The sequence below is a fragment of the Anomaloglossus baeobatrachus genome, unplaced genomic scaffold (assembly GCF_048569485.1).
Source record: "Anomaloglossus baeobatrachus isolate aAnoBae1 unplaced genomic scaffold, aAnoBae1.hap1 Scaffold_135, whole genome shotgun sequence".
Taxonomy (NCBI): domain Eukaryota; kingdom Metazoa; phylum Chordata; class Amphibia; order Anura; family Aromobatidae; genus Anomaloglossus; species Anomaloglossus baeobatrachus.
In genome coordinates, this window is record NW_027441905.1 from 320,050 (window position 1) to 336,090 (window position 16,041).

At 47.4% G+C, this 16,041-nt stretch overlaps 1 pseudogene; it reads left to right on the forward strand.

The window, feature by feature from the left end:
• The first annotated feature begins 6,837 nt into the window (after nucleotides 1-6,837).
• LOC142260587 (U2 spliceosomal RNA) lies at nucleotides 6,838-7,044 on the forward strand (annotated as a pseudogene).
• Nucleotides 7,045-16,041: the final 8,997 nt, after the last annotated feature.

The window sequence follows — 16,041 nt, forward strand, 5'->3', positions numbered from 1 at the left end:
ACACTTGGAATTTTTTTGCTGCTTTCCAGTACACCATATGGTAAAACTTATGGTTTCATTTAAAAGTACAACTTGTCCCGCAAAAAACAAGCCCTCATATGGCAAGATTGACGGAAAAATAAAAAAGTTACGGCTCTCGGAAGAAGGGGAGCAAAAAACAAAAACGCAAAAACGGAAAGTGCCCCGGGGCTGAAGGGGTTAAAGGATCCCAAGTATGGGGCGTACAAAAAATAACTAAGGATTGGAGAGGTGGCGATTTCATTAAAAAAATGTCACGAGCAGAAAGCCAATGGATTTTTGAATTGAACACCTTGAAACCATATGGACTCAATAATGATATAGAACTGTTTGCTTTTAATTAATTTATATTTTTATAGGTAGAGGAGTAATAGGTACTGATAATAATACGGAGAGAAGGAAAAAAAAAAAAAAAAAAAAAAATAAAGCGATTGTCATGGAGATATATGTGTATATATGCATAATATATATTAAAATTGGTGCTTCACTTGCCCAAGGTTGATGTAGATATAAGGGGCTTTTCATATTATAGCAAATTTATATTACACCTTTATGATGTCCTTTTGTTAAATTTATTGTTGAAAAAAAGCATATGCATATATACACATTGTCTTCCCAGTATATGATGATACAAGCAAGGCTATATATAGGTCTTTTTAGAAAAACCTTTAGAAAAACCTTTGCACATAATTATATTATATGGCTATTATGAACGGTCTTTCACAAATTGATATATGTAGTGGTCATTGAATGTTGGTTGAATTTAAACATTGTTTAATTTTATGCAAATTATAACCAATTAAATATATGCATAAATAGTGCTCCAGGCAACAGCTGAGTTATCCTTGAGGAAGGGGGCCGTTACACGCCCCCGAAACGCGCGTCGGATCAGGACTCTGTTTTTGCCTACCTCACCTGTGCGGTGATAACCTGCCAAGTAATCTCTCCCTCGTGTGGAATCAACCGGCTTCCACTGGACACGGTACGGATTGCCTGCTGGAGAGGTTGAGAGGTTACCGCTGACATTTCCTTTGTCTGCAACCAGGATACATTGGTACCTCCAGCGGTTCTGCATTGCTCGTTTGGAAGCGGATCGGAGCCTTGTGTGGTGCTAACCTGCCAAGCAACTTCCTCCTGTGTGGAATCAGTCAGCTGACACTGGATACGGTCTGGACTGCCCGCTGGAGAGGCTGAGTAGTTACCGCTGATCTTATTGTTGTCCGCAGCCAACATCTTGGTGCTTTCAGTGGCTTCGTACTGCTTGATTTCGAAAGTACATTTGGGAGAATACGGGACCGGCTGGTTTGTGGCCTTGTGAAGTGTTATAAAGGCTCTGTAAAGAGGGATGTCGGTAACCATACATCTCCCCCAGAGCCAGCACTAGTCGCGGCCACTGGCCTCAAAACGTCCGCTCTGGAAGTCTAACAGGTCAATCCTGTACATAGCGGTTCCAGCCTAATCAACGGAGAAATCCGGGGTGTTTTTTGCGGGTCAAGTTGTTGTGAGGTTTATTCCCCCAGGCCCTGGGGGCGAATATAACGTCGCAAACTTATATTGTACAACTTAAAACTTGTAAGTTAGCCAGGGGTGGTATAGTACATCTTTCATTGTATAAGTCTAAATTATTAACCAAACAAAATATATGCCACCGGCCGGGGCATTACATTAGACTGGTAAAACTAAATCAATGTGAATATTGTATCACCTCGAAGTTAATTGGTTATACAAAAGAATTTTATTCTCATTACTTTCATTTTTTATTTTATGTGGTCCTTGTTTTATGTGGTCCTTGGTTTTAGTAATAATCAGTGTATTGTATATTATCAAATACTCTGTCTTGAAACAAGGATAGCAAAAAATTTTTTATTTGTGGTCTATTAATAAAATTATAAAAACCCATCTAGCGCTGGTTTATTGTGGATTTTTACTTAAAATCCTTTACACAGTTTATTAAAGGCTACTTTACACACTGCGATATCGGTCCCGATATCGCTAGTGTGGATACCCGCCCCCATCTGTTGCGCGACACGGGCAAATCGCTGCCCATGCTGCACAACACCGACCAGACCCGTCACACATACTTACCTGCCCGGCGACGTCGCTGTGACCGACGAACCGCCTCCTTTCTAAGGGGGCGGTCCGTGCGGCGTCACAGCGACGTCACTGAGCGACCGCCCAATAGCAGCGGAGGGGCGGAGATGAGTGGCCGGAACATCCCGCCCACCTCCTTCCTTCCTCATAGCGGCTGGGAGGCAGGTAAGGAGAGGTTCCTCGTTTCTGCGGTGTCACACGGAGCGATGTGTGCTGCCGCAGGAGCGACGAACTACATCGTTACTGCTGCAGTAACGATAATCGAGAATGGAGACCCATGTCACCGATGAGCGATTTTGCACGTTTTTGCAGCGATGCAAAATCGCTCATCGGTGTCACACGCAGCAACATCGCTAATGCGGCCGGATGTGCGTCACAAATTCCGTGACCCCAACGACTCCGCATTAGCGATGTCGCAGCGTGTAAAGCCCCCTTTAGTGGGAGTGGTGTACAGGGTCTTAGCAGTAAAGAGTATTCCATATTTCTGCCAGATACCCACAGAGATATTGAAATCTGAAAAAAGAGACTTCTGCTCATTGAAGGTAAGAACTGCTCACATAGCGTTCAACTCCACAGCAAACGAGTGCTCTAGCACTGGCATCTCAGCAGGGATATTCCCCTACTACACATGTGTGTCTGGGTCCCTGTGACAGTTTACAGGACATAACTCAGGGCACCTAGACAGAAGGCAGAGGGACTACTTTCTATTTCTGGTGTAGAGCTTAGTACAATATATATATATATACTATTACATGTGACACATGTACCTTGTATTACCATTATTCGCTGTATATGAACCCCTTTTCTCCGGGCATTATTTGTCTATAGCATTTTTCACGAACCTGAGGCAACTGAGAACCCTTCAGTGAAGGAATTCCACTAACCCTCACAATACCAACCAGGGGCCTCCCTGCAGTAACTCAGGTAGTTGTACCCATTCTCTTTCCGCATTCTATGTGTTCTTCTTCTTTCTTCTTTTTTTTTCTTTTTTCTTCTTTTTATTTCTATCATGTAGTTCAGGGGTTTATAGATATATGTCCTGCATCTCATATTTCCTTTAGTGGTGCTTCTTACCCATTCTCATATCATTTACCCTAGTATTTCATGATCCTGAGGCGACTGAGAACCCTTTAATAAAGGAATCCTTTTTCACTTGAATTGTCAAGTGATACTTACCAGTGACTATCACGTAATGTTACAGGTAGTTGCATTTTCTTCCTCTTCTTTCTCTCCTTTCTTCTTTGTCACACGGTCCATTGTGTTATAGCCCACGTGTCATGATAACACTTGTACCATCTTTTCATTTAGATTCCACCTACAATTATTTACCGATTCCAGTTCTGAAATAGGCTTTCATGATCTACTCACTAGAATTCTCAAGTGCATAAGGTACTGAGACATATACATGTTCACACCATTATAAAGAACAAAGTATAAACATTGAGGTTTTTCTCACACCCATGTTCCTGTGTTCTTTGATATGATATGTGTTCATTTCCTTCACTATATAGGATTGCAAGTTTTCCATTTGTACCTTAATGGCAATGACGCTATACAATTGAACACATATCATCCTGTTATCCATATAGGTGTGTATTTACCTGCTTGACTATTTTTGGTTGTTTGATCCAGAATGTTTCTCCAGATAGGTCATGTGGAAATTTTCTTTCCTCAGTACAAATGTTTTCACTATGGCTTTGGAAAAATTTTTTGTATGTGCATCATGGTCATTTGACCCATTGTACTCTCAAGTAGCAATATATTGTACTGTTATGTTGTACTATGTACTAATTACGTGTTTATATGGTTTTGTAACCCTTTATGATCTTAGATAACTTTATCCTTGATAAAGACCTAAAAACAAGGTCGAAACGTTGGATGAATTATCCTTTTGCACAAATAAAGAATTTTCAGCATTCCAAGAGTTCTTTTCTTACGTTATTGATCACTATAGTGTGCCAGAGCTATTTCTATTGAATTGACTCTTATTTTTTCTGAGCACCTGCTATATACACAGTGACCCAGACATATTCAAGTTTCATTCAGAAGGCAGAGGGAAGCCTTAGCAGCTGAGCCTATATCTTGGCTTGTGAGCATTAGAACAGGCCGGCGATTACAGGGTAACATGAAAAATGTCCAGCTTGCATTATGACTAGAACATGACAATATCCTTTTAAGTACTAACCTATGATGCGTTCCTAAGCAGTTGATGTTATATGTTCTACATTTCATTTTCTGCATACTTTACAAGTAGTAGAATTTGCTTTGATATAGGCAACTGGATTTTCACAATGAAAAGGCAAAGGATAACGCCCGAAAAAGACGCCATACATTATGTCAGTGCCATCACTGACAAACCTGGATTGACCATGAAATACATCAATCCCCTTAAAGGTGAGTTAAAACAAGTTTTAACTAAATTGCCTTAATATTGTCATGCATTAGAATGACTGTCTTAGGTAATGATAAATATTTTCTACAGGAAGAGGAGTGTTTGCTGAAACTGAAATCGAAAAAGGGAGTTTTGTTGCAGAATATCGAGGCGAGCTCACGTATGCACTTACGATGGTAGACAACTACTCGAGATTTATGGTTGTGGTACAAGTCAAAGATCTAATGGCCCATACTGCAGCGAAGGTCTTCCAAGCACACTTATGCAGACCTCATGGCTACTCAGAGAGAGTCCTCACAGATCAAGGCACAGCCTTTGAAGCGGAAATCTTCAAGGACTTCTGCAGCTTTTACCGATGCAGGAAGATGCGCACTACACCCTACCATGCTCAAACCAATGGTTATCAACCTGCTCAGGACTTTACCCCATATTCCAGATGTGGCCTTACAAGTGATTTATAGAGGGGTAACAATACGTTGGGATCACCGGATCTAATCTCCCTTTTTATACACCCTAAAATCTTGTTTGCTTTAGAATAAACAATAACATCATAAAGGTATAGCAGTACCGTTTCAAAGTTTCGGTGTCCCAAGCAGCATTCCATCAGCCTCTGGAAGGTTCCTGGCAAATTGCACAGCTCGAAGGGCATGCTTTTGAACTCGCAGAGACCCATCGGGGTGGCAAAGGCGGTCTTCTCCCGGTCTGCCTCAGCAACGGACACTTGCCAATAGCGACTAGTGAGATCAAGGGTAGAAAAATAATTTGCAGTTCTCAATGCAGCTAGCTATTCCTCAATACAGGGGAGTGGTGCTGTCCTTCTTCTTTAACAGGACCAACGGAGCTGCCCAGAGGCTACAACTGTCACGGATAACCCCAGCCTCCTTCATGTTGCTCAACATGTCCTTGGTACACTGGTAATGTGCAGGTAGTTTTGGCTTATATCTCTCTTTGATGGGTGGGTGTGCACTTGTGGGGATGTAGTGTTTGACCCCTTTTATTCTTCAAAAGTCTAGCGGATGTTTGCTGAAGACTTGCTCGTATTCTTGCACTAGCCTGTAGACCCCCTTCTTGTGATGTGAAGGTGTGGAGTCAGTGCCTACGTGTAATTCCTTACACCACTCCTCTGGCTGACTTGGTGAGCTGTCACTGAATGGGTGGGCTGAAGCAATGGTGGATGCTGCTGTTTGGATAGCATGTGTATCTACTGAGAACAGCTTATCAATGGTGGCAAATCGGAGCAGCTTAATCTCTTGCTCTCCGCAGTTCAACACTCTCATGGGCACTCTTCCCTTCCATATTAATGAATAAAACTATGATGTAAATAGCATATAGATACCCCACAAATGCAGATAAAAGTAGGTTATGGGAAAAGGGGGAAGAGAGAAACAGGAAAATAGTGGAATAAAGTATACCTTCCAGGTGGGAGAGGAAATGGCAGCACAGCCAGTGGAGGTGAAGCAAGGGGAGCCTGCAACTAAAGAGTTGAGAGCGTTATCACATGGTGACTGAGCCTGATTGTAACGGGAGCATAGAGGTGCCGATCCTGTCTTACCTGCGTTGGTGTAGAAGTGGGTGTCCTGTGGTGGAGTCAGCTATGTGCAGTGGTGGCCGTGGGTTCTTTTATGTGCGACCGTAGTAATAGCTGCGCCCACTTCCTGTATGGGAGTGGAATGCAGTGAGGGTAATGGAACGCACGCCTGCGCATTTGTGTTTAACGTCGCGCATGTGCAGAACGGAGAAAAGGCTGCGCTCACTTCCTAATGAAAGGGAGTGAGACGCATCTGGGAAGGGAAGGGAAAAGATTAGGGTTTGGGGATGATGAAAGGGCTTTCTACGGGCAAGGATGGCAAAGGGTGGCAGTGACGGAAAGTCAGGCAGCCTGTCCTGTCCTGTCCTGTCCGTCCGTCTTTTTGTATCATGAATTGGAAAGACTGCAAGGGGGAGGGGAGGTGCTTGTGTCCAAAAGGAGGAGTTATTCAGATTCATTGCAGTGGGCGGCGGCTGCAAAAAGCACCATTCTTCTTGTTTTTGCTCTGCAAAACAGCCTTTTCAAGGGTTGGCTTGGGTGACAAAATGTCTTCTGTAGGCGTGGGTTTGTCTCCCTCTCCCTAATATGTGTCCGGTATAGGCCAGGGTGCCACTCAAGGCCGTAACCAATTCGGGTTATAGCTTCTCGGCCTTTTGGCTAAGATCAAGTGTAGTTTCGGAGGACGCTACCTTGGTCGGTACTGGAAGGTGCCTGGGATTGCACGTCTGCCGGCCTTGAGGAAGTGTGTGCGCCTTCTGGTGACACATAGCCCTCTTGTGCCTGGACGGTTCCCAGGCAACGGGAGGCGATCACCTTTGTTATTTTGAAGTCCTACTGATAAACAGAAAAAAAAAAAAATTAAATCTGTTCTTATCAGTTTAATATCTGATACGTCCCCTCTCTGGGGACCATATATTAAATGGATTTTTAGAACAAGGAGATGGAAAAAATCTTGCTCTGTCCACTCCACGCATTGACCTGGTATTGCAGTACCTCCAGGACCGGTGCACCCCTTCTTAACCCAGTTTCCAAAAGCAGAACTCAATTCACCTGATTCAAATGAGCCCCATTAGTGAATTGAAAGAAAGCAAAAACTTTATATGCACCTCAATTTGGCCAATTCACTTTTCACACTTTCACCCTTTTTTTTATCTTTCACACCTTTTACTTGCTTTATTGATGCAAAAAGCTGTGCCAAATAGCAAACTCATCTCCACTCAACTTGACCAACTCTGCTATGTCCCGTGCAGTATCTTATTCTCAGTCTTATCTAGATCATTTGCAATTGAATAGAATAGATCCCTTTTGGCTGCTTATGACTGTGTAAAATATGTAGTTTTACTGGGCTGGGATGAGAGAATCCATTGAAGCATGGTGTAGGGATTGTGGTTCCTGTGTGCTAAGAAGAGAGGCTGGCACCAGCCAGAAAGCCCCATTGCAGCCAATAATCACTTAATAACTTTTTCAACTTGTCATCATATGGGAGGCCTTCCATTCCTTGTAGTAGTCTAGTTGCCCACCTTTGAACTGACTCTAACTTCTGAATGTCCTTTTTAAAATGTGGAGCCCAAAACTGGTTCCCATATTCCAGATGTAGCCTTACAAGTGATTTATAGAGGTGTAACAATACGTTGGGATCACGGGATCTAATCTCCCTTTTTATACACCCTAAAATCTTGTCCCAAGCAGCATTCCATCAGCCTCTGGAAGGTTCCTGGCGCATTGCACAGCTCGAAGGGCATGCTTTTGAACTCGCAGAGACCCATAGGGGTCTGCCTCAGCAACGGACACTTGCCAATAGTGACTAGTGAGATCAAGGGTAGAAAAATAATTTGCAGTTCTCAATGCAGCTAGCGATTCCTCAATACGGGGAGTGGTGCCGTCCTTCTTTTTTAACAGGATCAACAGAGCTGCCCAAAGGCTACAACTGTCACGGATAACCCCAGCCGCCTTCATGTTGCTCAACATGTCCTTGGTACACTGGCAATGTGAAGGTGGTATTGGCTTATAGCTCTCTTTGATGGGTGGGTGTGCACCTGTGGGGATGTGGTGTTGGACCCCTTTTATTCCCCCAAAATCTAGCGGGCTTCCCACCGGTAACCCGCTCCCCAGCTTGGATGGATGCTGAGGGAGCCCCTTTTGCCCGCAGGCTCTGGCCCTGGGAACTGTAGCCTTGGCGGTGACTGTGCTTCCCTCTACGGTGTGAGCTGTTGCCTTCAATCGGGTCTTGACTGCTGGGAAACCCTGGAGGTTCCTGTCGCTAACGGATTTGACCGGTTTTACGGCGACTCCTAGCCTGGTCGGGGTCCGTAGGCCCTGCCGGATGGTGCTGGCTTCTCTTCACTCCCCGATCTGGTACCGGCGGGCCACTGCCCATCCCCGGTCCGTACGGTTCACTCCAATCAGCCTCTCCTGCAGAAGGTCACCACCGTCTGCCAACCTTGCTGAGTGCCCGGGCCACACACCCGGACACGGTCAGTCTCCTCTCCTCTTCACTTCTCTAACTCCAAAACTGATCTCTAATCTGACTCCTTTTCCCGCCTCCAGGACTGTGAACTCCTCGGTGGGTGGGATCAACCGCCTGGCCCACCCCCTGGTGTGGACATCAGCCCCTGGAGGAAGGCAACTAGGATTTGTGTTTAGCTTCGGTGTGCCTAGCCGGAGTGTAGAGTGTGTTGGTGTAGTACCTGTGACGACCTGGCTTGTCCAGGGCGCCACATTCCCCTATAGTAAAATGCAGACCGTCCGCGGGCTGCCCGTCCATCACCGGTTTTATTTTCACAACTGAAAAAGAATAAAACGGTAAAACATGTAAAAGCATCATAAACATTTTACAACGGTACAGCTTCCGCTCTTCTCCCACCCAAACAACCTGGCCCTGATGCTGCCCCTAAGAAGCGGGCAGCACCCCTTGACCCCAGTCCAGCACCAAGTTGCCCGAGCGGGTTCTGTCTCTTTCAGGGGGCCCACGTCCAAGGGGACCCCTGAACCCCCGGAGGATCGCCACCGGTTACGGTAGTGGCGGGCCTAGGCCATCCCTTTCCTCCAGGCCCATCCTCCCAAATCAGCCTCTCCGGAGGCGGTAACGGTGTCAAGCCAACAAACATTTTTATTTACATTGCACTAAGTTTGTGGTTGCCCTGCAAGTTCTCGGGCTTGTCCGTAAGCAGTTCCTTACGCAATGGTTGCACAGTCCCTACGGGGACAACAGTTGCCGGCAACGGCCGGTTTAATCACGGTTCAATCAGGTAAACTTCTTTGGTTGATCATCTTTACTTATCATTTAAAACTTTCAAACTGGTACACTCAACACATAAAGCCCCCCCCTTTTAAAGAGTAGTTTCCCTGTACCTAAGTGGGGGTCTACCTAGGTTGGGGCGAGTGGACCTTCGGGGTCCGGTGTCAGTGGTGACAGGCAGTGGGGCAGAGGGAACAGTCAGTTCCTCCTCCCTGCTATCATGTGGGGCAGGCGGAGGCGTAGGGGAGCTGGGTACAGGTACATCCCTGGGCACTGGCTCGCGGTTAACCGTTTCCATCATTTCTTCATCCACGGGTTGTGGGAACAGTATCACTGGAAGGATCACCGCACCGTTCTGTGTAGGCCAGTCTGCTGGAAAATCACCCATCATGGTGTGGATTACCTCTTTTTCCTTCTCCACTGGACTGGGAACTGGAGCCTCATCCGCTACTCTCAATGCTGGTGGGCACTTCTTCAGGTGGTCTCGGGAAACCGTGGCCAAAGTCCCCCCCTGGTCACGGCTGATCTGGTAGGCCTTCCCATTCTCCCATCCTGTGGGCTGGACTACATACGGGGTTTTTTCCCATTGATCATCCAGCTTGTGGGCCCTTCTTTTCCGCTTCAGCACTACATCCCCAGGTTGGAAGGAACCGGCAGGCGCCTTCTTGTTGAAGCACTGCTCCTGTTGTCCCCGACTCCGGCACAAGTTCTTTTCAACATACTCCTGGACCTGTCGGTACTGTGTCCTCCGCCGAGTGTCCCATTCAGCTGTCGACAGGAGTGCTTCTGAAGCTTCCAAGCCCATTTCCAGATCCACTGGTAGCCGGCCGGGACGAGCTCTCATCAGGTATGCTGGAGTGCATTTCGTAGAGCTGGAAGGGATGTTGTTGTACATATCGACCAGGTCAGGTAGCTTCTCCAGCCACAGGTTCCGCTCTTCCAGTGGTAACGTCTTGAGGAGGCCCAGGACCAAGTGGTTCATCTTTTCACAAATGCCATTGGTTTGGGCGTGGTAAGGCGTGGTCCGGATTTTCTTGCAGCCGTACAACTGGCAGAATTCCTGGAATACCTCTGCTTCAAAGGCCGGACCCTGGTCGGTAAGCACCCTCTCCGGGTACCAATGCGGTCAACAGAAATAAGCCTGGAAAGCCTTAGCAGCGGTGCGGCCGGTTAAGTCCTTAACTGGGACAACCACCAGGAACCTCGAGTAGTGGTCTACGATGGTCAGAGCGTAGGTGTACCCACTTCGGCTGGGGGTGAGCTTTACATGGTCAAGGGCAACCAGCTCCAGCGGTTGGTGTGTAATGATCGGGTGTAGGGGTGCCTTCTGGCTGGCCTCGTCCTTCCTTCTCAATGCGCAAGGGCCACATTCTCGGCACCAGGCCTCCACAGATTCCCGCATTCCACTCCAATAGAACCGCTCTCTTAACAACATCTCTAGCTTCTTCCACCCGAAGTGCACTGCACCATCATGGTATGCTTGCAGGACGGTGGGCACGTTAGCCTGGGGAATCACCAGCTGGCGGATCTTCTCGTGAGTCTTTGGATTAATCAGCTCGCGATACAACTTCCCCTGGTGTAGGTATAGCCGGGTCCGTTCTTGCCACAGACGTTGGGCTTCGGCAGGGGCAGCAGGGTCTATCCCAGCAGAACCCTGTTCCACTAGAGTCTTGACCAGGCGGACAGCAGGTGCCTGGTCCTGAGCTTCCTGCCAGTCCTGTCGGGGCAGCGGATCCAGGTTCACCCGTTGTTGGTAGACGTGCACCTTCTCAGTGAATGGCCGGTGAAATGCAGGCAACTCGATCTCTTCGAGGTCATCATCCTCTGGCCCCTCTTCCGACAGGTGGGGCATCCGGGAGAGTGCATTGGCATTGACGTTGGTACGGCCGGCCCGGTACTTGATGGTGAAATCGTAGTTGGCTAACCTGGTCACCCACCGCTGCTCCAACGCGCCCAGCTTGGCCGTATCTAGATGGGTCAGCAGGTTATTGTCTGTGTACGCGGTGAACTTGGCTGCTGCCAGGTAATGGCGGAACCGCTCGGTGATAGCCCACACCAGTGCCAAGAGCTCAAGCTTGAAGGAGATGTAGTTCTCAGGGTTCCTCTCAGTCGGTCGGAGTTTTCGGCTAGCATAAGCTATTACCTTTTCCCTTCTGTCTTGGACCTGGGATAGAACAGCCCCCAAGCCCACATTGCTGGCGTCGGTGTAGAGGATGAATGGGCGGCTGTAGTCAGGGTACGCTAGGATTTCCTCTCCGGTCAGGGCTGTTCTCAGCTGGCGGAAGGATTCCTCATGCTTTTCTTCCCACACCAATGGGGCTACTAGGGATCTACCACCCTTGGTCTGTCCTACGAGGAGGTCTTGCATGGGGGCAGCCATCTTTGTGTACCCCTTAATGAAGCGACGGTAATATCCCACCAGGCCCAGAAACTGCCTCACTTCCCTCACTGTGGTCGGTCTCGGCCAGTCTTGGATGGCGGTGATCTTCTCGGGGTTGGGGGCGACACCTTCCGCACCAACCACATGTCCTAGGTACTGCACTCTGGGTTTCAGCAGATGACACTTTGAGGGCTTCAACTTCATCCCATACTTGGCAAGGGACGCGAACACCTCGGCTAGGTGCTCCAGGTGGGCTTCATACGTCTGTGAGTACACAATCACATCATCCAAGTACAGCAAAACGGTCCCATAGGCAGTCTTCTCTCGGTCTTCCGGTGCCACGGCCACCTGCCAGTACCCGCTGGTGAGGTCAAGGGTGGAGAAGTAGTTAGCGGTTCTCAGCGAGGCCAGGGACTCTTTGATGCGGGGCAGAGGGTAAGCATCCTTATGCGTTATCTGGTTAATCTTCCGGTAATCCACACACATCCGCATGGTGCCATCCTTCTTCTTAACCAGCACCAACGGAGCGGCCCAGGGACTACAGCTGTCCCTAATAACCCCTGCCTCCTTCATGTTCCTCAACATGTCTTTGGCGCATTGGTAGTGCGCAGGGGGAATAGGCCTGTATCTCTCTTTAATAGGGGAGTGTGTACCGGTAGGGATGTGGTGTTGAACCCCTTTAATCTGCCCAAAATCTAGAGGGTGCTTGCTAAAAACCCGCTCATACTCCTGTACCACCCGGTATACCCCTTCCTTGTGGTGTATGGGGGTATCATCAGTGCCGACATGTAGCTCTCGATACCACTCGCCTAACTCCCCCAGGGATGAGTGGGAACCGGCAGCAGGCGGTGTGACTGGGGGAACGGCTTCATGGATCGTGTGGGGATCTAGAGTGAGCAATTTGGCAAGGGTAGCGTACCGGGTGGTGCATGAATGCACACATATTGGTTTTATAATCTTATTGTATTACTTTATATTCTTATTTCACTTGTGCATATCTCCACCATAATCCTGGCTAAGAAATATAGCTTTTTTTGGGGTACACAGGTAGTAAGGTCTTCTTTCTATTTCTTTAGGGGTGATATAGCCTGGTGGAACTCTAGACCTCTAACATTATATATGCACCCTTTTTCTTTATGGTTCTTGGACACCTTATAACATTCTTCCATACATATATATCTTTCTCATAAATTATAAATAATTAGGCATTTTTATATATTTTATTTACATTTTCATAAATAACTTTTTACAAAGCATGGGGGACATTCTCACATACATATAATTTTCATGTACGCATTCTGAAAATTTACGCATAAACCGTACACACTCCTTTTTGTAACAATTTCTATAACTCATTCGCTGAACTCTAATCCCGGATATTCATTCTTACACCGAATTTCCTGTTATAACACAATATTCATGATTTTTATTCAATTTATTTTTATTTTTTAGGTTTATTAGTAGTGATGAGCGAGTACTAAAAAGCTCGGGTGCTCGAAGCTCGGGCCGAGCCTCCCAAGATACTCGTGTACTCGGCCCGAGCACCGAGCCCAATGTTATCCTATGGGAGACCCGAGTATTTTTGTGAAATGACCACCGGCAGCATGTAGAAACCCTAAAAATGGCACAAAAGTCTCCAAAGAGTGCTCAAATGACATGGCAACAGCATGGGGAAGACCCCTTGAAGCATTTATCACTCAAAAGTCACAGCTGTGAATAATTTTGTCCGCGTTTTACGCCATTTTTACGGACTCACCAGAAAACCTTCCAAAATGACACCAAAATGATTTTTCATAGCGGAAATGTTAAGGGCACATACCCAATAGTGAGATAGAGCTAATGTATGTTACTTTTTGAGATCAATACATGAAAGATTTTACGTAAAACATTGTGTGGCACTCCGATGTCCCTGAGAAGAGACGTACATAAAGGCCTCTGAGTCTAATGTGCCCATTTTGAGGAACTGAGTCTTTGTAGTATTTTCCTTTGCCAGGGCAGTCCAAAATTGTGAGGTTCACCAATGCCCCTGCATACAGACGTGCATGATGGCCTGTAAACCTGAAGTGCCCATTGTAAGGAAGTGGGTCTATTGTAGTATAGCCCTTAGGCAGGGCAGCCAAAAATTGGGAGGCTCCACGTTGTCCCTGGATAGAGACGTGCATGAGGGCCTCAAAACATTAAGTGTCCAGTGTCAGGAAGTGGGTGTATTATAGTATAGCCCTTAGGCAGGGCAGCCAAAAATTGGGAGGCTCCACGTTGTCCCTGGATAGAGACGTGCATGAGGGCCTGTAAACCTGAAGTGCCCATTGGAAGGAAGTGGGTCTTTTGTAGTATAGCCCTTTGGCAGGGCAGCCAAAAATTGGGAGGCTCCACGTTGTCCCTGGATAGAGACGTGCATGAGGGCCTGTAAACCTGAAGTGCCCATTGGAAGGAAGTGGGTCTTTTGTAGTATAGCCCTTTGGCAGGGCAGCCAAAAATTGGGAGGCTCCACGTTGTCCCTGGATAGAGACATGCATGAGGGCCTCAAAACATTAAGTGTCCATTGTCAGGAAGTGGGTGTATTATAGTATAGCCCTTAGGCAGGGCAGCCAAAAATTGGGAGGCTCCACGTTGTCCCTGGATAGAGACGTGCATGAGGGCCTGTAAACCTGAAGTGCCCATTGGAAGGAAGTGGGTCTTTTGTAGTATAGCCCTTTGGCAGGGCAGCCAAAAATTGGGAGGCTCCACGTTGTCCCTGGATAGAGACGTGCATGAGGGCCTCAAAACATTAAGTGTCCATTGTCAGGAAGTGGGTGTATTATAGTATAGCCCTTTGGCAGGGCAGCCAAAAATTGGGAGGCTCCACGTTGTCCCTGGATAGAGACGTGCATGAGGGCCTCAAAACATTAAGTGTCCATTGTCAGGAAGTGGGTGTATTATAGTATAGCCCTTAGGCAGGGCAGCCAAAAATTGGGAGGCTCCACGTTGTCCCTGGATAGAGACGTGCATGAGGGCCTCAAAACATTAAGTGTCCATTGTCAGGAAGTGGGTCTTTTGTAGTATAGCCCTTTGGCAGGGCAGCCAAAAATTGGGAGGCTCCACGTTGTCCCTGGATAGAGACGTGCATGAGGGCCTCAAAACATTAAGTGTCCATTGTCAGGAAGTGGGTGTATTATAGTATAGCCCTTAGGCAGGGCAGCCAAAAATTGGGAGGCTCCACGTTGTCCCTGGATAGAGACGTGCATGAGGGCCTCAAAACATTAAGTGTCCATTGTCAGGAAGTGGGTCTTTTGTAGTATAGCCCTTTGGCAGGGCAGCCAAAAATTGGGAGGCTCCACGTTGTCCCTGGATAGAGACGTGCATGAGGGCCTCAAAACATTAAGTGTCCATTGTCAGGAAGTGGGTGTATTATAGTATAGCCCTTTGGCAGGGCAGCCAAAAATTGGGAGGCTCCACGTTGTCCCTGCATAGAGACGTGCATGAGGGCCTCAAAACATTGTTCCCATTGCAAAGGAGCGGGTCTCCTGTCGTTGTAATGTCCATTCTGCAAAGAATGGGCGAAAAAATTTACCACTGGGGGTATACCTGAAACAAAGGCCTAACTCTTGTAACGGTCATCATGGTGGCGCATGAGGAGAAGGAGGAGCAGTCCAGCGATTATCCAAAGTCCAGAAGTGTGTACCCATGGGTGACTGGAGGTACATGGCAAATTCCCGTTACAAACTTTAAATTCCGCTCTCATTTGCTGGTGGTGTGGTGAAGTCTGGCCCAATCCAACCCTTGTTCATCTTGATCAGAGTCAGCCTGTCAGCATTTTCAGTTGACAGGCGGGTGCGTTTATCTGTAATGATTCCACCTGCGGCACTAAAAACACGCTCTGACAAAACGCTAGCGGCAGGGCAGGCCAGGACTTCCAAGGCGTAGAGAGCCAATTCATGCCACGTGTCCACCTTGGATACCCAATAATTGTAAGGCACAGAGGAATGTCGGAGTACAGTTGTTCGATCTGCAAGGTACTCCTTGAGCATCTGGGCAAACTTAGGATTTCTTGTGGCACTACCCCGCACCTCAGGGGCTGTGGTACGTGAGGGGCTGAGAAAACTGTCCCACATCTTAAAGACTGTTCCCCTACCTCTGGCGGATTGGACTTGTGCCTCTCTCGGCTGTACGCCTTGGTTGTCCACTGATTCCTGACCTATGCCGCTAGCGTTTTGTGAGGGGAATGCTTTGCCTACTTCCGTGACTATGGCCTTCCGGAACTGCTGCATTTTGGTTGACCTCTCCGCCTCGGGAATAAGAGACATAAAGTTCTCCTTGTAGCGTGGGTCTAACAGTGTTACCAACCAGTAATGATTGTCGGCCAAGATGTTCTTAACGCGAGGGTCACGAGACAGGCAGCTTACCATAAAGTCAGC